This window comes from Anser brachyrhynchus, assembly GCF_964034855.1.
Source record: "Anser brachyrhynchus genome assembly, chromosome: 3".
NCBI classification, from domain to species: domain Eukaryota; kingdom Metazoa; phylum Chordata; class Aves; order Anseriformes; family Anatidae; genus Anser; species Anser brachyrhynchus.
Window position 1 is genome coordinate 61,845,667 of NC_137696.1, and position 20,977 is coordinate 61,866,643.

Consider the following 20,977-nt stretch of genomic DNA (forward strand, 5'->3'; position numbering starts at 1 on the left):
GAAATAGCTGTAAACTGTGGGGTAGGGCCATAAACTGCTGTATTTTGAGATTTTACTGTTCTTAGTAACAAATATGCAAAAATAAGTGCTGATAATTATGGTCTTTATTCATATGCTGTGTGCTTATGTATACTATGGTTGATTATGCATTAATACAGACAGCAGCTGAGATGTAATAAGGAGAAGTAGCTACATCTACAAGCTGCTTTTGTAACTAGCACCGTTATAACTATTGCCATTGCTGGTAGCCTGAACCTGGAGAACAGGAAACGAACAAGTATGGATGAAAACATGTATTTTCTCACACAGAAGGCCACTCAGGTCATGGCCAAGCATGTCGAAAAGGCATTTCAAGGAAGCGGACCGTGTTGCTCAGTATGTCCTTATTTTCCAAACAAATGCAGGATTTCTCTTGGACTGTCAGTGTAACATCCTTCAGAAGGCACTTGCTGTGAAAACTTGAAAGAAAATTCAGCCTTCAGAAGAATTTTAATTTATCGTACTGAATTGACTTAGTTTTGTATAGTCATGCATTACCGTTACAGTGGGAGAAGCACAGAGCGAAGTGTAGAAGTAGTGCCTCGTAAGGGCATCAGCATCTGACGGGTGGAGAATGACCCTGTCCTGAATTTGCGTGATTATAAACAAATACGGAGTTCACCAAATGTTCTTCAGTTGTTTTGGCTCCAATACTCTTTCCTTTTGACTCCGTGATATTTTTTGATTGACTAATAGTGGTGTCCTTTCTGCAACTGTGTGATTTTCTTAACGCAGATGAATATTATGTAGGGGCATCAAATGAAATTGTTGGCATTCTTTTGCACGTTGTCAGTACTAGGAAGGTCACAATTTTATGAGGTGGTTAATTAGGAGGGTTTAAGTGTCCTTTGCGTAAATTTCCCCTGCCCTTTTGGATGAGAAGTAAAGGCTGCTCTCCGGCTGTGGTGGGAGGTGTGGGCAGCGGAAAGGAGGCTGCCCTTGATTTCTGGTGGATTTTCCGTTGAGATCAGTGCAACCTGAGTGAGCAAAGCAGGGCAAGTAGGTGGCTGATGGATGAACGAAAATGCCGTGAGTGACGCTGCTGCCTATGAGGGTGGTGGTGGTGGCGTGTGTGTGTGCACGCACAGAGAGCGGCTCGCTGAGGAACAAACTCTCGCATCCTGCGGTCCTTGAAGAGATTGTCAGAGGTTAATAGCCCAGGTCACAACGCTCTGCAGAGAGAGAGATGTCTTGCCCTGTGAGTTGTTGTATGCAATTGTCTCATTTTCCTTGCCTCTCTTAAAAGCCAGTCTTATCTCATCGGTTCAAACTCTCAAGTATCCCCAGATTAGCAAGTTGTTCCCATATTGCAGCAGAACTTGAAATAATTACCGACTCAGTTTCACTATTTTTGTGAGTTTAGAAGAAAAAAAAAAAGTGAAAAGTAATTTACACTTATTACTCAGTACTTGAGATGCTCAGCATGAAAGCGGCTATGTGCAAAATAAGATTAAATATGTATAGGAGAAAAATACATTGTGTAATTTTTTTCGTATTTAATGCTCTATTTGTATGTCATTACCAGTCCATCTGCAAGAAGAATTCTCTTAGCAGATTGAAGAATTTTTTTTCTGAAAAAAATATTGTTGTACAGTTAGGCTGTCAAATTAAAAATGAAGTTTTAGTCTGAGCAGATTAAGATAGGAGAGATGTAATAAAATGCCATTATTGCAGGCTTACTTTCACTTACCTCTGTGTACTTTATAGGCCTTGGTATGATCTGAGGGGCCAAACAGTGGACGTGCTTTTTCCAGTTGTGTTGCTGAGACACAAACATTTTGCCTCCCCGAAACTCGTGCACGTGTTAAATCAGTGTCTGGGTACTAGTGAAGGTTGTATAACATCACCTGAGCGGTACATGGGGCGGGCTCCTTGTCGCAGCAATGGGTTTTGGTACGGGTGTCACTGGAGAGCGTTTGTCTGGTTCCTGTAGCTGTTCTTGCTGCAGCCCTGCAGCTTGCCCCGTGCGAAGGTGCACCTGCAGTGGGACAGACAGGTCACAACTTACGATGCTTCTGCTGCTTTGGGGAATGAGGGGCAAACCCTTTTGTGCAGTCACAGACAAGACTGGCCTCAGGGGTGGGACAGAGGCACCATCAGTCTTACCAAAGTGCTGAACTGCTATTGCCAAGGTACACATTTCTTTGGAAGCACCAGTGCAACACACTTCTGTATGTCAGAGAGCTTGTGTCACCACCCAGAGATGCGCATGTTCTCTCTCTTTACCTCAGCTGACCCCGGCTTTGAACTTTCCAAACTTTGGAGATGTTTGTAGCTAGACTTTGCTTTGTGAATGGAATTTGTTTTTCTAAGTGCAGCATGAAAGGCTGGGTTTCTCTGCATGCAGCATGCTTGCTTGAGCAGTTGCTCTCCCCAGTGCAGCACTTGTAGACTAAAATCCTTTCTGTTGTGGTTGTGCCAATTCAATTCATTCTGCAGCAAGTCGGTTTTGCTAGCGTAGTGCAGCAAGGTACCTGGCTGCAGTAGTGAGGAAGGGAATTTTTCATTTCCGCTGATGTGTAATTCTTGTAGATTTGAAATGGCAGTGACAATTTTTTATGATCATTTTGAAAGGATTTTCTGAAAACTAGAATAACGCTCCCTGCTTAGACGCATGTTTTGTTCCACCCGTAAAACTACTTTTAATTCTTGTGTTTGCACTTGAAATCCGAATGCTCTGCATTGACACTAGAAGTGGCAGTGTCACATGCATAGAATATGCCTTTTAGTTTATTGTGGCAAATTTTACTATTTGTCATGTGTGATCACAGAAGCTCAACAGTGTACTGCTCATGTGACACACTTACTGTAATGCTCTACCTAAGGAAATACGGTCTAGTGAGTAGCTGGTGAGGAGGGACTTAATACCCACAGGTTCAATTCCTGGTTCTGCTACACAGCTTACGAGTTTGGGGTAAGATCCACACCACCTTACAATGTTTTCCTGTGAATTAAATCCACAAGTATGAGTTACGCACAAAAACACCTTTGTGGTGCAATATTCTCTTTATGTCAGTTCCACTTCTTTACCTTACAGGGTTGTCATGTAGGCAGACGCTGCATCCTGCTATTGACCCATGGAAAGCCAGTAGTTTTGTGCTAAAACTGATTGTAGGATTTGAACCTTTTTTTTTTTTTTGCCATTTTTAAGTGACCATTCTCTGAGCTATATACAATATACATAATCGCATGATTTACCATAAGCCGACCGCTATTAAAGACCATACAAGTCATCACAGAAGTGGGGCTATGCGTTGCTTCGGAGTCCAGTTCTGTCTCCTTTTCTTGGCTGAAAATGGCTGGGCTAAGGTAGGGTACGTTTTTCTCTCAAACAAACTGGTAAAATTTGAGGTGGGAATTTGTAATGTAAGACATTGTGTTGTGGTGAGTGAACAGCAGCTTTGAAGAGTGGAGGGCAAAGATGTTGCTGCTGTTCAAAGGATGAACGTGGGCAGTGCAGAATGTGCCAGTTTCACCCTGGCTTTTTTCCATTTTGTGAAATACATATTTTGATGTATGTAGGCAATTCAGAAGGTAGCTGACCTGAGCAAAGCATGGTGTAAGGTAGCTGTTGGGAACCCCAGAAAATGCATCCTGAAGGAGGGAGCCCCCGGGGACTTCCCCGGGCCTCTCCTGAAGACTGTGCCACATCTGCGTAGGTGTGCCTCATGGGCAACCCGAAAGCCATGCTGATCCACCCCAGATGATGGCATGGTCGTGGGCAACCATTGAAACGCAGGGGGCTGGACCAGGAGACCTCAGAGGTCCCTTCCAGCCTCGGCCACCCTGTGATCCTGTGCCTTGACCTGTCCCCTCTGTGCCGGGGGACGGCGTAGTTACTGCAGCTTCTGTCCTGACATAGGATGTTGCGACCGAGCTCTATAAATACCAGTATGAGCGTCAGAGATGGCTGTGGTGAGGAGTGCTTAAAAGCTCACCTCTCTAAGTTCATCCGCCAGCAGCACACACTTCTCGCCGACAGGCGTTCCCGAGAAGCCGTGAATCGCCGCCGGTGCGCGCTCGGGCCTCGCAGCCTGGCCCTGTCCTGCCCCAGCCGCTGCGAGTGGGCGATGCCCAGGGGCCTGCAGGCAGCAGGGAGGGCTGTGCTGATCTGAGAAATTTAAGTAATTAAACTTGGGCTCTTGGTACTGCTTGCCTTTCTTTCCTCTCTTTTGCTGGTCTGGTGTATTCAGGAAAATGTCCTGCCCGATGGCAGTCCTTTCTGCTTATCATGTCCCCTGCCTGGCAGCAGCTTGTGTTGCCGGGATGCCTCCTGCGTGCAGCTACACCCTTCTTTCTTTGCGAGTTTGCTGAGCACGCTGCTTAGCAGGTGAAGAAAATCCTGTGACGGGTGGAAAGCACTGCATACAGACCCAGAGAAAAGAGAAGCCCGTGTTGGGCCAAACATCTGCCAGATACATCTCGTGCTTGCTTAGCGAAACCCCTCAGTGAAACTTGAATTCCAGGCAGACTCCTAAGTTGTAGTGAAATCCCTGGGTCCTACACATGCTCTCGAAGTTAAGTATATGCTTATGCACTTCGTGAATAGAAATGGCTTATTGAACTCGAGCCAGGGTGGGGAATTTTGGGACTCCTGCTGTTCTGCTTACAGTATTTTGCAGCAGAGTTTAAGGCTGTAGAATGACACCAACTGGAGCCACGGAACAATCTGCTCCCGTTCCCGCGAATTCCAAATTATTTTCCTTCTCACATGCAAAGTTGTACCAAGAGCTGCATTTAAAAACCCATCTGTTGTCCATGTTATATCAATAGGAAGAAAAATTTTAGACTTCTAAAATATTCTGGTTACTCGCTCCATACTGCTGTCATCTGTCTTTCAACCATGAGCCATTTCTTACAGTTGCACTGACTTCTAGCCACCCAAAATTTTTCCTCCCGCCAACAGGTAAAACTCCTAGTTGCCTAAAGAGCACAAGTGGAAACAGGATGCTAGAAACAGGTTGTGGAAAGATTTGTCTGTTTTTGAAATAAGACGTTTTGATAGCATAAAATAGGTAAATTGATGTAATAGCATTGCGGGTTTGTTTTCTTCATATAAAGTGTGAAAATAGTAATAAATCACTTTAAAAGTTGTTTCTTCATATTTTTCATTACACTGATAATATTTTTGAAGTCTTGTCAATGTCTATAAATATTTTAATACAAATTGACACACAAATATATAATGCATAAAAGTAGAACAATTTTATATTGCTTATTAATTTTTACAGCAAAGTTAAGTGTATGATTCCAGTGCTGCTGATTATAATTAACCTGCGGCTGACCCCAGCTTTCTGTGTTGCAGTGGCAGTAACACACACTTCACGCATTTCATGACAGATACCCTGCTTTTGCACAGGGCAGCAGTTGAATTCATCTATCTAATTTTAATTTGTTGTTACATCTGTAACAGCGAGTTGTTGTAGAACTAGAGAGGTGATACTGTATCATTTCAGATTGCAGGGCTTTCTTTGCAACTGTAATGAGTACTCAGGTATTTCTGTATATATGTATATATTTGTATTTGTTACAGCTTTGTGGCTTTTCTCCCGCCATTCGTGAAGCAGTAACTTCTCTCTGAGGGCTTTATGGTTTTTCAAATGCTGCACTGCATTCTGCATGGGAGATGTTCACGAGATGAGAGCTCTACAGCCTTTTCCTGTACTGACTGTGAAGAGGATATGGATCACAAGCTGTCCATCTCATGACAGGCTTATGTTCACGAGAAGTTCAGTGTCAGTGCCCGTATTACTTGTCAGTTCCCTGCCAAGATTTGTGCTTGATAATAGAGCAGCCCTTATGTTAGCCTGTGACCAGACGTGTTTGGTTCTTCCCCAGTATGAAGAACACAAAACACGTGTGGTTAAGTACCTGCTAACCAGCTGATTTTGCCTGGATTGGTATTTCCATTACCTAAAACCTAGACTCTTATCCCAGTCTCTCTTTGCTAGTTTAGTATTTCCGAAGACTAACATGAGCGATTTCTCTCAAAGCCATCATCCTCTTGAGAACTGAAGCTCCCTGGTGCGGGAGCATTTGGCAGGAGCTGGTCCTCATCAGGTCAGCTTATGGCCCAGGACGATCCCCATCAATGTCGGTTTGCAGGTGCCCAGTCTTACTGAGGTCTCTTTCAGGGGTTGGGTGGTGGAGGTGAATCACACGGAAGAAAGTCGATGTGGAAGGTTTCTGGCCACTGAGAAAGATTTTGAGGACGAGATTTGGGCCAGGGATGATCCCACAGAGTGAATGGCAGATTTCAGACATCAGCTAGTGAATGGCCACCTCCTGAATTTAAATGGTTGGGTCAAAGGGCAACTCTGTTTCCCCCTGTTTATCAGGACATTAAAGAGAAGTATCCATTTTTAGACAAGCATTTGGTAAGACCTCCGTTGTGACGCTGCTGGGATACGGGTGGAAGCTACAGGAATAAAACACTGGTGGAAATAGCAGATGAAAAAGGTGTGGCGGACCTCTAAAGGCAAGATATAATTAACGCAGTCGTGGTCCAGTAGCATATTGTCTAAAATATTTACCCGATGCTTTCAAAGAAGCCTGGAGGTGTGATGGACCTTTCTGCCACTGAATTTCAGTCCTGAATATCTGTGGCTAGAGAGCTGTAAAGCAGTCAGCGTTTTCACAGTTCTTTCTGGGTGAAATGCATTTGTATAAAATAAGCTGTATGTGTTGTTTATTGACTTGTCCCTTGAATGTAAAGGCTTTAAACTTTAGAAGCATGCATGGGTTACTGTCATTAAAAGTGTGATAAGCACTGGGTATAGGCTGTTTGTAGGAAACAAACTGACGTCTGCAGTAGCAGATTTTTGTGGCCGTGCTGCAATAATGTCAGATTCAGGGGATATTTTTGGGCAGTGCCCCACTTGCAGGGACCCGGGGGGAGGTGGGGGCCTGGGCACTGACCTGCTGTGGTTATGAAGGGGCTGCGTGCGGGGTGGGGAAGCTGGACTTCAGAAACGGCCCTGGCAGGGGCATAGCACAGTCGGTGCCTTTAAGCTTCTTGGCTTAGTGGCATTGACATCCAAATTCAGGTCAAAGATGAAAGAACAGTGGGACAGAAGGTCAGCAGGGCATAGCTGTGCGGCAGTGGTACGTGTTTCATATTTGTCAGCCTTCCCACTCCCCTGATTTTCTGCTCTTTCAGTTCTGCAGCCACCAGATGCTCTAGAAAACACCTCAGATTTTTCAGTATGCAGCAGAAATCATGAACCCCGGTTTCCTATAAGTATCTGTCTTTTGATGCAGTTTCCAACTGCGTTTGTGCCTCTGTAGAGAAGGAGGTGAAGGTCTAGTCCTTGATGTGAAAGCCAGCTTGTACCAGTGCTGCTGCGGCCAGAAACAAGGCTATAAAAGAGATTTGAGAGGGAAGACACAATTAGTTCCTTTGAGAATAGTTTCTGGATGGGAAGTTCTGTGAAAATGGTAAAATGTTGGAATTGTGAGATATAAGTGATTTATTATTATGATTACAATTTTTCCCGTGGTATTGTGTAAAGGCTTCTGTGAACAAGTAGGCTTCCCTGACTTCGCGTCTTCAGGCACGCCCAATTTACAACCTAAGTATCTGATAAGGATGAAGAGGGGACAGAAAGGTTATCACAGGAATCACAGACAGACGGCTGGTGACATGCCCTCCGATGTCAGGTCTGACACCCGGGGACGCTGGGAGCTCCAGCGCTGTCAGTCGGTAGCGCTCCAGCACCGCGTGGTGCTCAGCAGCATGCAGGTCAGCCTTGTGACGCGGGGTGAGCCTCGGGCCCCGTGTTAAACCTTCAAACCTTCAGCAGACCTTTTTCCAGTGAAGCTTTTGACATATTTAAAGTTTATTACACGTACCTTTGTGTTGCGATTGAGACCCAAATTTGTTTTAATCTGAAGTTTAAAGGTCCCTTCTGACATAAAGCACATCGATTGTTGGAAGATTTATGGAATAATGTCAGATACTGCTGTTGTAAAAAGTGTTGTTGTCTTGCAAAAGTGAATTTCTTGTTTCTTTGTCTGGTGACATATTCAGAGCACTTGGAAGGAAGTTTTGGAGTAGGGAGATTTCTGCCCTGGGGAGATAGTATCCTGTGCTTTACTTAGGTCATGTCAGGCCATTGTTTTCCTTTTCTTATCGTAAAGATCTTGTGTCTTTATTCGTGCTCAGCTGTGGACTTGCGTTTCCTGGAAGAGAGTGAAATAATTAAGAATTAATACTACAAAATCATATGTTCTGTGCCTGTAGCTAGGTTTGTTTAGTTGAAGGCAGTTGTTTAGTTATGTATAGTACTGGTGGTGTATATAAGTAGCAGGTAATACCTTGTATCTGTGGTTCTCAGTATAGCTGAAAAGCAACATGGTAATTCTCTTTAAATACGAGAAAACATAAAATGAGAGATTCAAGGTCACCCATCCAATGGCTAGTAAAACAAGGGTCTCTGACCCCTGCCAGTCTTCATCCCTAACTGTTAGCTGCTGTTCTCAGTGGCTTTGCCTCTGCTGGCAGATGTCGCAGAGACAGGGTATAGGAAAGGGCACATTTAATTTGTTGGTCCAGATGTGGCTGAGGAGACGACAGCTGGGTACACAGGGGGTTTTATCAGTGTAAGAAGCCACTAAAGCAGAGTGATTCATGTGGTGCTGAAGAAGGACATGTGGTGTGTGATGCTTGCTCCTAAAAACCTGCAAATGGCTACTCAAGGTCACGCAGCCTGAATGCGGGTCTGGTGAGAGGGGCTGGGGGAGGAGGAAGGGCACTCCCAGCCTGAACTGGGAGCTTATATTGCTGTACAGTTGCAGCATGTGATGGAGCAGCAACTCCCTAATGATCGCTGCTAACGGGATGGCCAAAGTTTCTCTGTCTTGCCTGGTGAGTTTGGCTTGGTCCTGGTATCAGAGCTGAGGCATCAACCTGAGTGATGTGAGCAGTAGCTGCCATGGTCACAGCCTGGGACATGTGGGCCTGCTTTGCAAGTCTGCTGGATTTCCATCAGGGTTTCTAGCTCTGACAGTGAGACACTTTCCACCAGAACTCAGTTTGTCATTAAATAGAAGGAGGCACGCAAAGGGGATGCTGGTTCAGTTTCACAGGCATGCGGCTTCTGGAATTTGTTATTCCAGTTTTTCCAAGTCTTCCTCAGGGAAACACCTGATTGGGATTCCCTGTGGGTTTTACCCTTGATCCTTGAGTTGTCGCTGTCTACCCCCACATTACGGCCACAGCTTCTGCCAGCTTCATTCTCCCCGCCACCTTTGCTCCGTGGTGGCTCCCAGCAGATGCACTGTGTGGAGGAACAGCAGGGCGTCCCCGGGAGCCCAGCGGGGTGCCCCAGCTGACTCAGTACCACAACCGTGGGTGCGCAGCAGTCATCAGACCTGAGCTGTCTGACTGAGGCCCAGCATACTTGCACACAAGCAGAAATAAATTGTACCTGCTGTAGCATGCTTATGCCACAGGACAGGTCTGACTGACTGGGAGAACCCGGAGCAAACCTCCTGGCAGAGGTTATGCTGTGGCTGTTTCTTCACGTAAGTGGCGATATCAGAAAGAGATTAAGCTGCACAGCCATAAGAATAAACGTATAGAATCTAAAACTCGCAGTCCTGGCTCATCTGTCACACAGCATCCTTTTGCAGTGCGAGACGAAGTGTCCAGCTCCAGCTGTAAGCCGCCCTCGGCAGACACGCCGTTACCTTCTAAGTGCACGTCTGTAATCTCATCCTGAAAAATATGATTTTACCTTCCACTTACCCTTCTGGAGACAGCTTGTCAGAACAACATGGTACCGCAAACTTATCCTGCTTAATGTCAGCTAATTAAATTCATTTTTGAATATAGTACTAAACCAATTTAATTCTGTCTTTCAGAGCCTGCAGAGACAGTTGTGACTCTCAGATGGGTTTCTGTCTCTGATTAGTGATCAGATCTCTTTGTGCCGTTTCAGACTGACTCTGTCTTTCTTCTGAGTGTCTCTCACCTGTACTTGTGATGCTGGGGGACTGGCTGTTTCTTCCCCTGCTTTCATAGCCCCAACATGCACTGTCACATTTGACAGCATGCTCCGTTTAATGACTTTTGTTCTCTGATCTGAAAGTTCTCTTACTGTTGCTGGAAGAGAAATAGAAATTACTGTGAAATGCTCTCGATGCTAGATGTTGATTTAGGAGGTTGTTTTTCAGAAGTGTTGCTCTTCGGAGGGATGGCTATTTGAGTGACCTTCTCACTCCGCACTAGTGTACCAGCCTCCGGATGATCGTCTGCATCGCAGTCCAAGTGCGACAGCCTCCAGTAATGGTTACTGCCTGTCACTCTCAATATATTTTGTGATCACTAACATTCATGAAAATGAGGGGCAGAATTTAAAAAAAGAATTAGTCAAAAAAAAAGAGAAAGGTCAAAGCAAGTCGTGGTGGGAAAGAGAACAATACACTTATTTAATTAAGTAGTGCTGATGGAGTATATCTTGCCAGAGACAGTCTGGTAGATATTTTTTGATTTTAAATGCCCTCTGTGCAGGTTATCAAAGAAAGTCCAAGAAAAAAAAATGCTGCTTCTCTGGGGATTTTCATGCATTATTTTTCTGGCACATCCATCACTCCCATTGAGCAGCTTTGTGCTGGGGAGCATGTCTGATCTGTTTCGAACCCTCCAGTGCTGCCTGACGGAGGATACATGTAGATTGCAGCGGAGCTTTCTGGTGCAGTTCATCCTGTGTTCGTAGCTGTATTTGCTTTCTCTGCTCGCTTCCTCTCCTACACATTGATGCGGTTTGTTTGTGTTAGGACATTACAGGCACAGAACTGAATTGCTATTACCAGCCACATAATTCCCTGTTACTGAGAAACTCCTGCTCTTGTTCATTCCAGGATGTAACCAAGGAGTGTTTGGAAACACGGTTTGGGAAGCAGCTCGCGTTGCTGCTTCGCTGTGCTTGTTCTGCACAGAGAGGAGGTCTTTGGTGCGCGTGGATGTCAGTTTGGCATGTTTTACAGGCAGCTAATTCATCCATGTTTTATGTTGCCCAGTAAAGTACACAAGTGCTATTGTGTGTAATATAGCTTCGGATCTCAGAGAGAACTAAACGGGCTTTCTCACCTTAACTAACATAACGCTTAACTTCTGACACAGGCAGATGCCAGGAAAGTAGGACTCAGGACTGTAATTCCCTTCTTAATTCCTCAAATTTCTTGTGAGGAAAGGAGAGGAAAGTTTTGTTTTTCAGGCAAGTTAATGTGTTTTCAGATCATTAGTTACATTTTCCCTTTCATTTTAAAATATATTTTTCTGAAAGGTTATTCACAAATGTATTTTTTTTGTAATTAGTAGCTATAGTTTTTTTTAAGGATTCATAATAAAATGTATGTATTGGAGGAATTTTTGAGGCTTATTGCTTAGACCTGACTTTAAAAAACGATTTGTTGCCTGTACCTAGCCAATCTAACCATGTGGGTTTAAATACTTTGACCATTTTATAAGTCCTCGTTTGTTTTTCCAGCCAGCAACCAGTATTTGTTGAAGGTGGAGAAAGAATTGCTAAAATCTTGCTAAGCCCTAGAGCACAGCAGTGCTTTATAGGTGTGCTCTAAACACCTGTGTCTGTAAGATCTCTTCAGCTCTGTTGGTGTGAATGTACTGTGTGCATTAGTGTGGACATTTATGGTGCAAACGATTACATATTTTCTTCTTCAGTGCTGTAAGAAAAGTTCTTTGGGGCAAAAGAGTAACTTAGCTGTAGTTCATTATGTTTAAATACAGTTTTAAGATTGTTTTAAGACAAATAGACTCGGTTTTGAGAAGTAATTGTGCCTGATGTTTGCATTTCCTTAGAAGTATCCTAATGAAAATGAAGGTCTTAATTGTTGGCACTGGAGATTACTACCGTCTAACTATAGTAAATATACAGCTTGGACAAGAACGGTGTGTATTTTCTTACAGTTCTCTCTTTATGTAGAGACTGTATTGATTTGTATCTTCAGTTCCCAATCTTTCCCCCACCCAGATTAACTGCCGGCTCCCCAGTGTATTCCTGTCTTCACTAGCTATTTCCATAATTGCCAGAGCCGTCTACTATATAATTTATGTTTTCAGATTTCACAAAGGCGTCCAGTTGTCTTCTTCACCTAGAAGGACTTCGCTTTAAAGAAGCTCTTCTAGGACTTGCAATTTCAGTCAAAGAGTATTTTCAGAACTTTGGTATTTCTTTCTCACCAAAGGAAAGACATTAGGAAGTCTCTGCCAGAAAAACCTTTGTGAAAGATCTTGAAAGTTGTCAGATTCATGAATAGTTTGGGCTCCTCTTAGCAGCTTCTCCCTAGCATCTCCTGCTCCACCAGAAGTGGTTCGTTTTGAGGAATTTTGGCATTCTCATGTACGGTCCCTGAGATCCCTCCATCTCAACTGTGAGCAGAGAGGAAATAGGCATTGAATACAGTACGTGCCCTATGGCCTTGAAAATCTTGACCATGGCCTTCCTTGCAAAGAAGAGGGTTAAGAATCCATTGAGGAATCTGAGCAAAAGGGTCAAAAGAGAGTTAAATAGAGAACTCCAAACTCAGTCCATAGATGACATTGACCGGCAGGAAGACAATGATGGCTTTTGACTGCTACCAGCCTGAACTGGTTTTCAACTAATTCATTAGAGATGAAAGACTGCATTTCATTTGGTGCCTTGTGTTGTGATATATTTGTGTTCAAGATGTAGAAGATGTAGCTACTTTGTGGTGATTCTTTTCTACTCCTGTGGTGATCTCGGACTTTTGTTTCAGACTATTCATTTTCCAAGGGTACATTAACAGACAGCAACAACAAAACCAACAAAGTTTAAATGACTTATTCACCTGAAAAGTTCAAGCAATTTTTTGAAAAGGTAAATGAGGTAATGCGAGTTAAATGATTAGGCACAGTCATTAAGGAAAAATTGATTAAGTGACTCCAAATAAATCTGCAAGCAGAAAAAGAATGAGTTGCATATCTTGCTGTGTTTTCCTGTTGAAAACAGCTGGCCATTTTTAGCAGCATCATTTTGTGGCAAAGATGCTACAAATGATTTCTCTGGGAGGGAAAGTTCTTTTTAAGTCTGCAATGGATGAGAAAGAATTGCTTGCATAGGTGAAACAGAGCTAATAGGGAAGCAAAATTTAAGCAGGTCAATAGAAGGGATCTGTCTAACACTGAAAAATGTCTGTTTTAGGGAAACTCCTTTATAGTATCAAGTCTGGATGTGAAGAGTTAGAATTTTTAAGGAATGTTTACCCCTAAGTGTATTTGGTAGTGCTTTCTTGTTCTTTTATATCTGTGTCTACCTAGGAACACAGATACCTGCTACTATTTTGGCATTTCTGGAAATGAGGGACTGGTGAGCCCTCTGTGTGTGCTTTCTGGGCAAAATTCCCCAGGCAGATGAGTAGCTTTCACAAGCTCATGCTCTGAAGGCCGTGTCTGTAAGGTGGGGAGTGCGGTCAGTTTTGCTGTGAGCGTTCATCACCAAAAGCGTTCGCAGGCGGTCGGCGTCGTTCACTTGGTGTTCCCATCCATCCCCGCCAGGGTGAATTTACCTCACCCTCCGTGCCTCAGCCAGCGTTTGCACTTATTTGCCAGCAGTCCCCAGCTGAATTCACAGATATTCACAACGTTCCTGGTATCTTGCAATTGGGCAGTGTAGGCTTGGAGCTGGGGGAGCCAGCTGCCTGCCGGGCTGTCCCTGGACAAAGGGAGTCCTGCAGAAAGCCCAGGGCAGGGGCATGGTGGGGGGCTTCATCTGTAGCTTGCCCCAGGCACCCCAACAGTCTCTGCTCCACCAGTGGGCTCCTTACTGCTGCGTCCCGTGTTAGGCATCAGCACCTCACCTCCATCTTTGGCATTATGTATGGGTATGTTTCAACATGTGCCCTTGGCTCTCGGCTTATTCTGTTTGCCAACCCGTATTTATACTGTTCCTGAGTGGGCAAGCACTAGATATTACATACTAGCATTGTGCCAGGGGAAGTGTGCCCTTTGTGAGTATCTTTTTCTTGTTTCGGAGCATGGATGTGCTCTTCCTAGCTTAAGCTTGTTACTAAAGACCAAATGCAGAGACACTGACTTGCTTAGTTGGCAGAAAATGCAGAAGTATTTGGTGCTGGAGTGCTGTGTGACGTTGTGGCTGGCCGATGAAGCATAATAAACACAAGAGCCAAGCCACTTTGGAGGTATGAAGAGTCAAAGAAGCATTAGAGTAATTTAAAAAATGTAAACTGTGGGTAAAATCTGAAAACCTCATTTCTTTAAAATTCTTTGTTATTTACCAGACTTCCCTCCTGAAAACCTCCTACCCTAGGATGAGAAGCAGCTTGCAAAGCAGGAGGAAGATTGGTTTCTTTTGGGGGAGGTTTTATCTCTTCTGTGACTTCTGACCGCTGTGGGCGTGTCTGTACGTCTGTGTGTGTCTGGGTATATTTTTGGGTATCCTGTAAGTCATTTTATCCACATTTTCAAAATAAAAGAGAACCCAATTAATCTGCCTTTGATGTCAAAGCTGTGTTTTATAGCTTTATTCACATCCTCATGCATTGCAGAATAAGTCAATGAAATTTATGTGCAAGAGTTTCTTAACTCTTGTTTCAAACACTTACTTATGGGGATATACAGCCCAGGTGAGCTTTCGTTTATTTAGTGCTGTAGACTTTTAAGGTTGCCTGAGCCTATGTTTGTTTCCATCAGTTGTGATTTTGCCATTAGTTTTAGTAGGAAAAAGCTTTTTCAGCTCTTGGAAAATGTGTTTGTTTTCTGCCATGTATCTTTCCACTGGAGACAATGCTGCTAGTATAAACTTATTTTCTGTATCTCCATATATGAAAATATTTAACAACAGATTAATTATCAAGTGATTTTAGATGGTCAAATAATCATAAATAATATGATTGTAGTCATCAATAGGAAAGCAATGCTCTCTTAAGATCCCTTGATCTTCAGTGGTGCATCTTCTAAACTGGTGACGTTCAACTTTAAAAAAAAAAAAAAAAAAAAAAAAAGAGCCACACTTATAATGCAGCGGTGAAAGGAATTACCTTTTTGTCAAGTCCCTGGCAGACGGGAAATCTTCATCTGTCCACCAAACAGTTACAGCTTATGTATTATCAATGGAAACTAGTTTTCGCTGCCTTGAGATCATGCCTGAAATCTGGCCTGGAGCAGTGGCCAAACAGTTTATGTGAACTTTTAGTTCACCAGTGAACTTTTCATCAGTGAACTTCTGCTTGTCATTGTGAACAGCACAGTGATTTCTGTGAGCCTGGGAAGAGCCCAGATACTGTTAATTTAGAGGGGAAATACGTGAAAATGCACAGATGTGTTAGTAAAGCTTGATGTAAACCTGTGATTACGGTGAACACTATATCTGGACTTGTTATGTTTTCAGGTGGGACCCTCTCCTGATATGTGATCTGCAGCAAGCAACCCTGAATCATACGATGACAATGTTATCACTGCCACATCTCTGGGAACCAGTTATTCATAAGTATACGGTATGTGAACTTCTGCATCTTACATTAACCACCGCTTGTTGGAGCAGCACAGTAACAATAACACAAAGGTGCTAAAAGTCAATGAAGTAAATGTTAAGCCACATGTATAATCAATTATACTGAGCCGTTCCAACAGATGTTTATCTGCTAGGCCTGGTCCATATGCAGAACAGTGAACTGTTTTACCTATGAGTATGATCTTGAAAATGTATTCATTTACAGCTGTTGGTAGAAACCTTCTACCGATGTTTTCTTTGGGTGAAGTTATCCTGGTATAATGATGACGTGTAGATATGCAGCCTACTACTCTCTTCCTCAAGGAGGAAGCGGTGGTGGCATTGGCGTTGAAGGGTTTTGTACCTTAACTGTATCAATGCATTTAAAGCAGTACTATTTTTGTGTTAGGAAAGGTCCTTAATTGCTTTTCTCCTTCATTCCATTTTCAGTTTCTGGCCAATCTAAATTCGATTAATTTCACACACCAATGAATCCTTAAAGAAGTGCAAATTAACTCCATTTTACCAAATTCAGCCAGATGATGGCAGATATTCCCTTGATGTTTAGCTTTACATCACCCACTGCCTTTGAATAAGATTTTGATAGGAATTAAATCTGTATATTGAATCTTTTTTCCTCTCCCTGTAAAAGGAAGTGGAGACTGAGCCACATGTTGTGAAAGGAGGCTATTTAATTTACGGTCTACAAGGCCAAAAATTTCAAGTCACTAATATCTGGCATGTTTTTATTTCCTACTGTTCTGACTCAGGTACTGTAAACCACGAGCAAACTGTTTTTATGAGAATGGGTATGTCATTGTTTTATGTACTGGAGCAGTTTATAGCACACCACGTAGCCGTTAGCATGGAGCATCTTCATCTGATTTATAGCTGCAATGCAACTCCCACTGAAGCTGATAGAAAAACGTTTCTTCACACTGATGAGAGTTGAATTGCACTGCACATAGCATCTGAGACTTTTGTTTAAGTAGTGTTCTCTGTGGGGGATTATTTTTTTTTACTGATTAGCCACTTTTTAAAGATTAAGTATTAAAGATACAGCATAAAACAAAATTACAAGGAAATGGATTGACGAAATAACATAGGAGAGGACTCAGTGAAAATCCATGTGTAGCTTCAAAAGTTATAAAATAATGAGGAGAGATGACTGTTTGCCCTAAAAGTATGCATCTGGATTAAACGCACTGTATTTCTGTGTATAGTTTTGAAGATGTTTGTCAGAAATGTGGCTGATTTACTGCTACGTCAGTGGTGTGAGACATGGAAAGCAATACAAAATCTCACAGGGATTGGGGAAAGGAAGCTCACACTTCATTAAACAATTTAGTTTGTTTTGGGAGAGCCGTTTGCAGCTGAGGTAACGTAGGTTCTGAATGGTGAAGAGGTGACCAAACGTGGCGGGGCTCTGGTTCTTCTATACGAGAAGCTCCTGGAGATGACGTCTCCCACTGATGTGAAAGAGCGTGGATCCCGTTGAAAGGGCTTCTCGTTTGTCTTTGTGGCCACCCTTGGTAATCTCTGAAAGAAAGTTAGTTGGAAGAAAATGAGTTTTGCATTCTGTAGGGGCAGAGGTCTGGAAAGGACCCAGTAGGCCAGCTAGGCTAGCTTCCTGCTGTCACAGGAATCCTTTCAAAGGAAGGATGGATGTGTTTCGATTGACATTTCCCTTTTCTTAGGTGGAAAGTGGCTTGTCACTGGGAGAGAAGATCTCTCAGAGAGCCAAGGGCTGGCTGGTGGGGAGAGATGGCTGCCAGGGTGGAGATTGCTTGCAGGTGTCTGTGTTTGCTGGGAAGAAAGAGGAAGCAGACACCTCGCAGCTCTGCTTTTGAGCTGTAGAACAAGGGTGCCGTGTCTCGCACCTTGGGAGAACTTCTGATAGGAGGTATTAACCTTCACAGGTTTGCCATCTTCCCAGATCAGAATGAAATTATGAAATTTCTTTTGACTGTTGAATGTAGGAGTCAGAAGGAAGTGAAGGCTTTCTTGGTTGCTTTTCCTTTTGGGTGTTATTTTGGTTTTCCTCTTTGGCCAGTTCTGATACAGCATTGCAAACATTTCAGGAAACTAATCTGCAGGAGCAAAGCTCATAAAAGATAGACCTTCCGAAGGACTGCACTCTGCTTATTGCAGAAAGGCTTCCGAGACAGGCACAGTGTAAAAGATTGCAGACTTCCACAGGAAATTAAATTGGATGTAATATAGCAAAAGAGTGAGAAAATGGAAAGGGCATATGTAACACATTTAAGATTATTAAGTGGTAGGAAAACGAAAATGTGTTATCCAGTAAAGTGTATGTGTAATTTAGGTATTGATACACAATTACCAATATTTTAAAGAATTTGGCCCTCCTATTCGCCCTCTCTCAATCTCATTATCTCAGTGTGGAAAATCATTAACATCTTATAAAATTATGTTGACTTTATATTGGATTATGAAGTGTTTTAAAAGCCTCAGAGCAAACCTGTGGAGTGCAGTTCCATCGCATCCTCCAGCGAAATGTGCACGTGTACAAACAAGCTGGGAATGAAGGGTGAGAGCCTCCCTCCTCGTGCGGTAGCTCTTCCATGTGGAAGCATGGTGCTGGTGGAGAGAAAAGTTTCCCCCTCTTTGTCTCCTTCTTGGTGTCAGCTCAGCCCTGGTGGTGAGCCGGGCTCTGTCCTGGCCAGGTGCCTGCGGTCAGAGTACAGGTTTCCCTATCAGGGAACCCTTCAAAGGGGGCAGTAATAACTTCCAACATTTTAATAACTTTTCCTATAAGATCTGGTTACCTGGAATTGCAAAGGCTAAGCAGAACTCTGAGAGATTTAACTTTATTAACCGTCATAAATCCTTTCCCTTTTGACTCTAATCAGTCCCCAGGGTCTTTTTAATGCTCTTGACATTGCGCCGGCCTTTCATCGTCACACAATATACATTTTCCTGTAACAAGAAAATCAACGGTGAGAGCCTGACTTAAACCAGAGGTGAGGGCAGGGGTGGTAGGGACATAGTGCGAGCAGAAATTCATTGCCAGCGAAGGGAAAGAGGGGGCTGCACTTTGACAGCGCTGTTCAGCGTGGTTTTTCCATCAGTGGAGGGGAGCAGAGGGGACCTGAGGGTGCTGGAGAAGGCTCTCCCTGCAGTTTGTGAAAGCGCATACAGACAGCAGCGCTTTTGTGCCTTGTGCCGGCACCGGGGGCAAAACGTGCCTCAGAAAGCCTCCTTATGAGCAGGCACAACCTCACGTCCCCGGGGGCAGGTTGCTGCAGGAAACGCTCGCTGCGTGCCGGCCGGTTCAGCCCCAGGAGCTGCGAACAAGAAAGAGGTGGCTTGTGGCAGCGGGATGTGGGGAACCTGCTGGGCGGAGGCGTGGGGTGAATGGGGCCCTTCTTTGCCGGGGAAGGAGTGTTACCAGGTGGTCGAGGGATGAGGAGTGAGCACAAATGCCTTCTTCATAAAGTAGCTACCTGGGTTACTGCTTTTCTATCCGAGCCGCACACAAAATCCTCCGGAAAACGAAGGGGGAATTCCCAGGCTGGTAGTCTGTCTGTCCTTGTGCTGTCCAGGAATCCGTGTGATGGGGAAGGCATCCAAAGAATCTGCCCCCGTGTGTAGGGAAGCTAAATTCCCTCTTGTTTTTCCCTATATGCGAGTCAGCAAGTTTCTTCAGCAAATGCTTTAATTTTAAGCTTAATGCTATGCAAATATTTAACTTTGGAGGTAAAAGCCTCAGGCTGGCTTCAGATCATGGACAGGCTTCCAGCTGTTTCAGCAGGTACAGATCCAACGTTTATATATGTGAATGGCTATATGGTAACCTTTTTATAATAAACTTGGATATTTGCATACCGTGTTTTTGCTTTGAACATAAAAATTGATTTATCTGCAATGTGAGTAAAGCCATTTTTAGAAGCTTTGGCAAAAACCTCAGATCTGCTGAAGATAATCGTTGTAGGCTAAATCTTTAGATAGCACAGAGCTGTACTGACTTACTTTTCCTGTAACTGAAGTGGCTGGAGCTCTGCTCACCACTGAAAGCCCACCAACCTCAGTTACGAAACAGAGGTGTAGAAAGACCTGATGCCTGCTGCAGGAGCTTTATCCTGTAATTTGGCTGTCTGGACAAAAGAACATTGAGCGTCGAGAGCGTTAGCTATAAATATGCTTGACTAGGTTTCCAAAATCTACGAAAATGCTGCCTTGACATATAACACATTGTTGTATCCACGTGTATTGCATATACTTATGCTTTCTCCAGCCCTCGTCTCAGCTGCTGCATGCCTGCAAACAGCCTCTTATTAAAAAGGGAAAGTCCGTCGTCTTGTGGACCTTCTGCAGCGTGCTCAGCGTGTGAGCTATTGACTTCATAAAGACAAGAATAGCTATGTCAAATGTGTTTCATTTGCATGTGGCAAGATAGAAAAAGCAAACTCTGTGTGAAGAAGAACAGACAAGAAAGACACTGAATGCCTTAAATACTAAGGGAGTTAATGCTATGCAGTGATTTTTGCTTCTGTTATAGGAAGTGTAAGAACAGTATGCTTCCTGGCGTACATCACCATCCAAACTGCAAAGGTTTCAGTTCCATGGCAACACGAAGAGCCCGATCGTGCTTAAGGTGTATGTATTAATGCATTCAGAGCGAGGGGCTGGGAGTGAGATGGAAAAAAAGAAAACATGCCGAACGTCTCCCGTTTACTTATTTATATATAATGTAAAGGCTTTGTTCTTAGAAAATCAGAACTGACATGATTGCACCCTCCCCCCCCCCCCCCCCCCGATTCTCTCAAATTCTTTTTGTGTGTGTTTTTCTCAGGCAAGAAGCAAAAGAAGAGGTTGTTTTTTTAGTGTTTTTTTTATAAGACTGTAAGTGCAGCAGCACTTGAATGTTGCAAGAAAATGCTATTAATTCCTGAGACTGTTGTGTATCCCTGGAGAGAAAGACTTGGTTGCGGGGAGATTATTTTTTTCCAAGATGTACTGCTTTACAGACTAGAGTGAAGCAGTGTTGTCTTCTTTTTATTATTATTATTTTCCTTGATCTTTTTGATCTGCCCTCTTTCTGCCTTTCTCTACATCCACCTCCAGTTTCCCCCACCTTCCCTGGCAGAGGAGCAGGAAACAAGCCTGAGCTCTGTTTCCTGACATCCAAAGAACTATAAAAGTAGAAGGAAACAGGGTGTTTTTTTCTGCCAGCCTGCTTGGGTTTGCAGCCTTGCCCCAGTAATGCACCTGCTCCTGGGCAGGGTCGGGAGTCACCCTCTGGAGCAAGCGAACAAGTGGCCAGGGACTAACCGGGAGTTGATCATTAAGTGGATTCCCTTTGATCTGCTCAGCTGGCTGTGTGCACATGGGAAAGGGGAGTATGACAAATGCGCTCTGCCCAGGGAGAAGAAATGCCTGAGGCCGTCCTGCTCCTTGCGCTAGCGGCCAGCGGGTGGAAG

General features: G+C 43.8%; 1 protein-coding gene across 5 annotated transcripts in view; it reads left to right on the forward strand.

The window, feature by feature from the left end:
• The window catches only part of HIVEP2 (HIVEP zinc finger 2), a 137,704-nt gene that overhangs the window by 19,659 nt on the left and 97,068 nt on the right, over positions 1–20,977 (forward strand). For all 5 annotated transcript variants that reach the window (XM_080588049.1, XM_080588050.1, XM_080588052.1 and 2 more), the window contains one exon: positions 15,432–15,537. The gene's annotated coding sequence lies outside the window, so the exon portion shown is untranslated. The remainder of the gene's footprint in view (positions 1–15,431; positions 15,538–20,977) is intronic.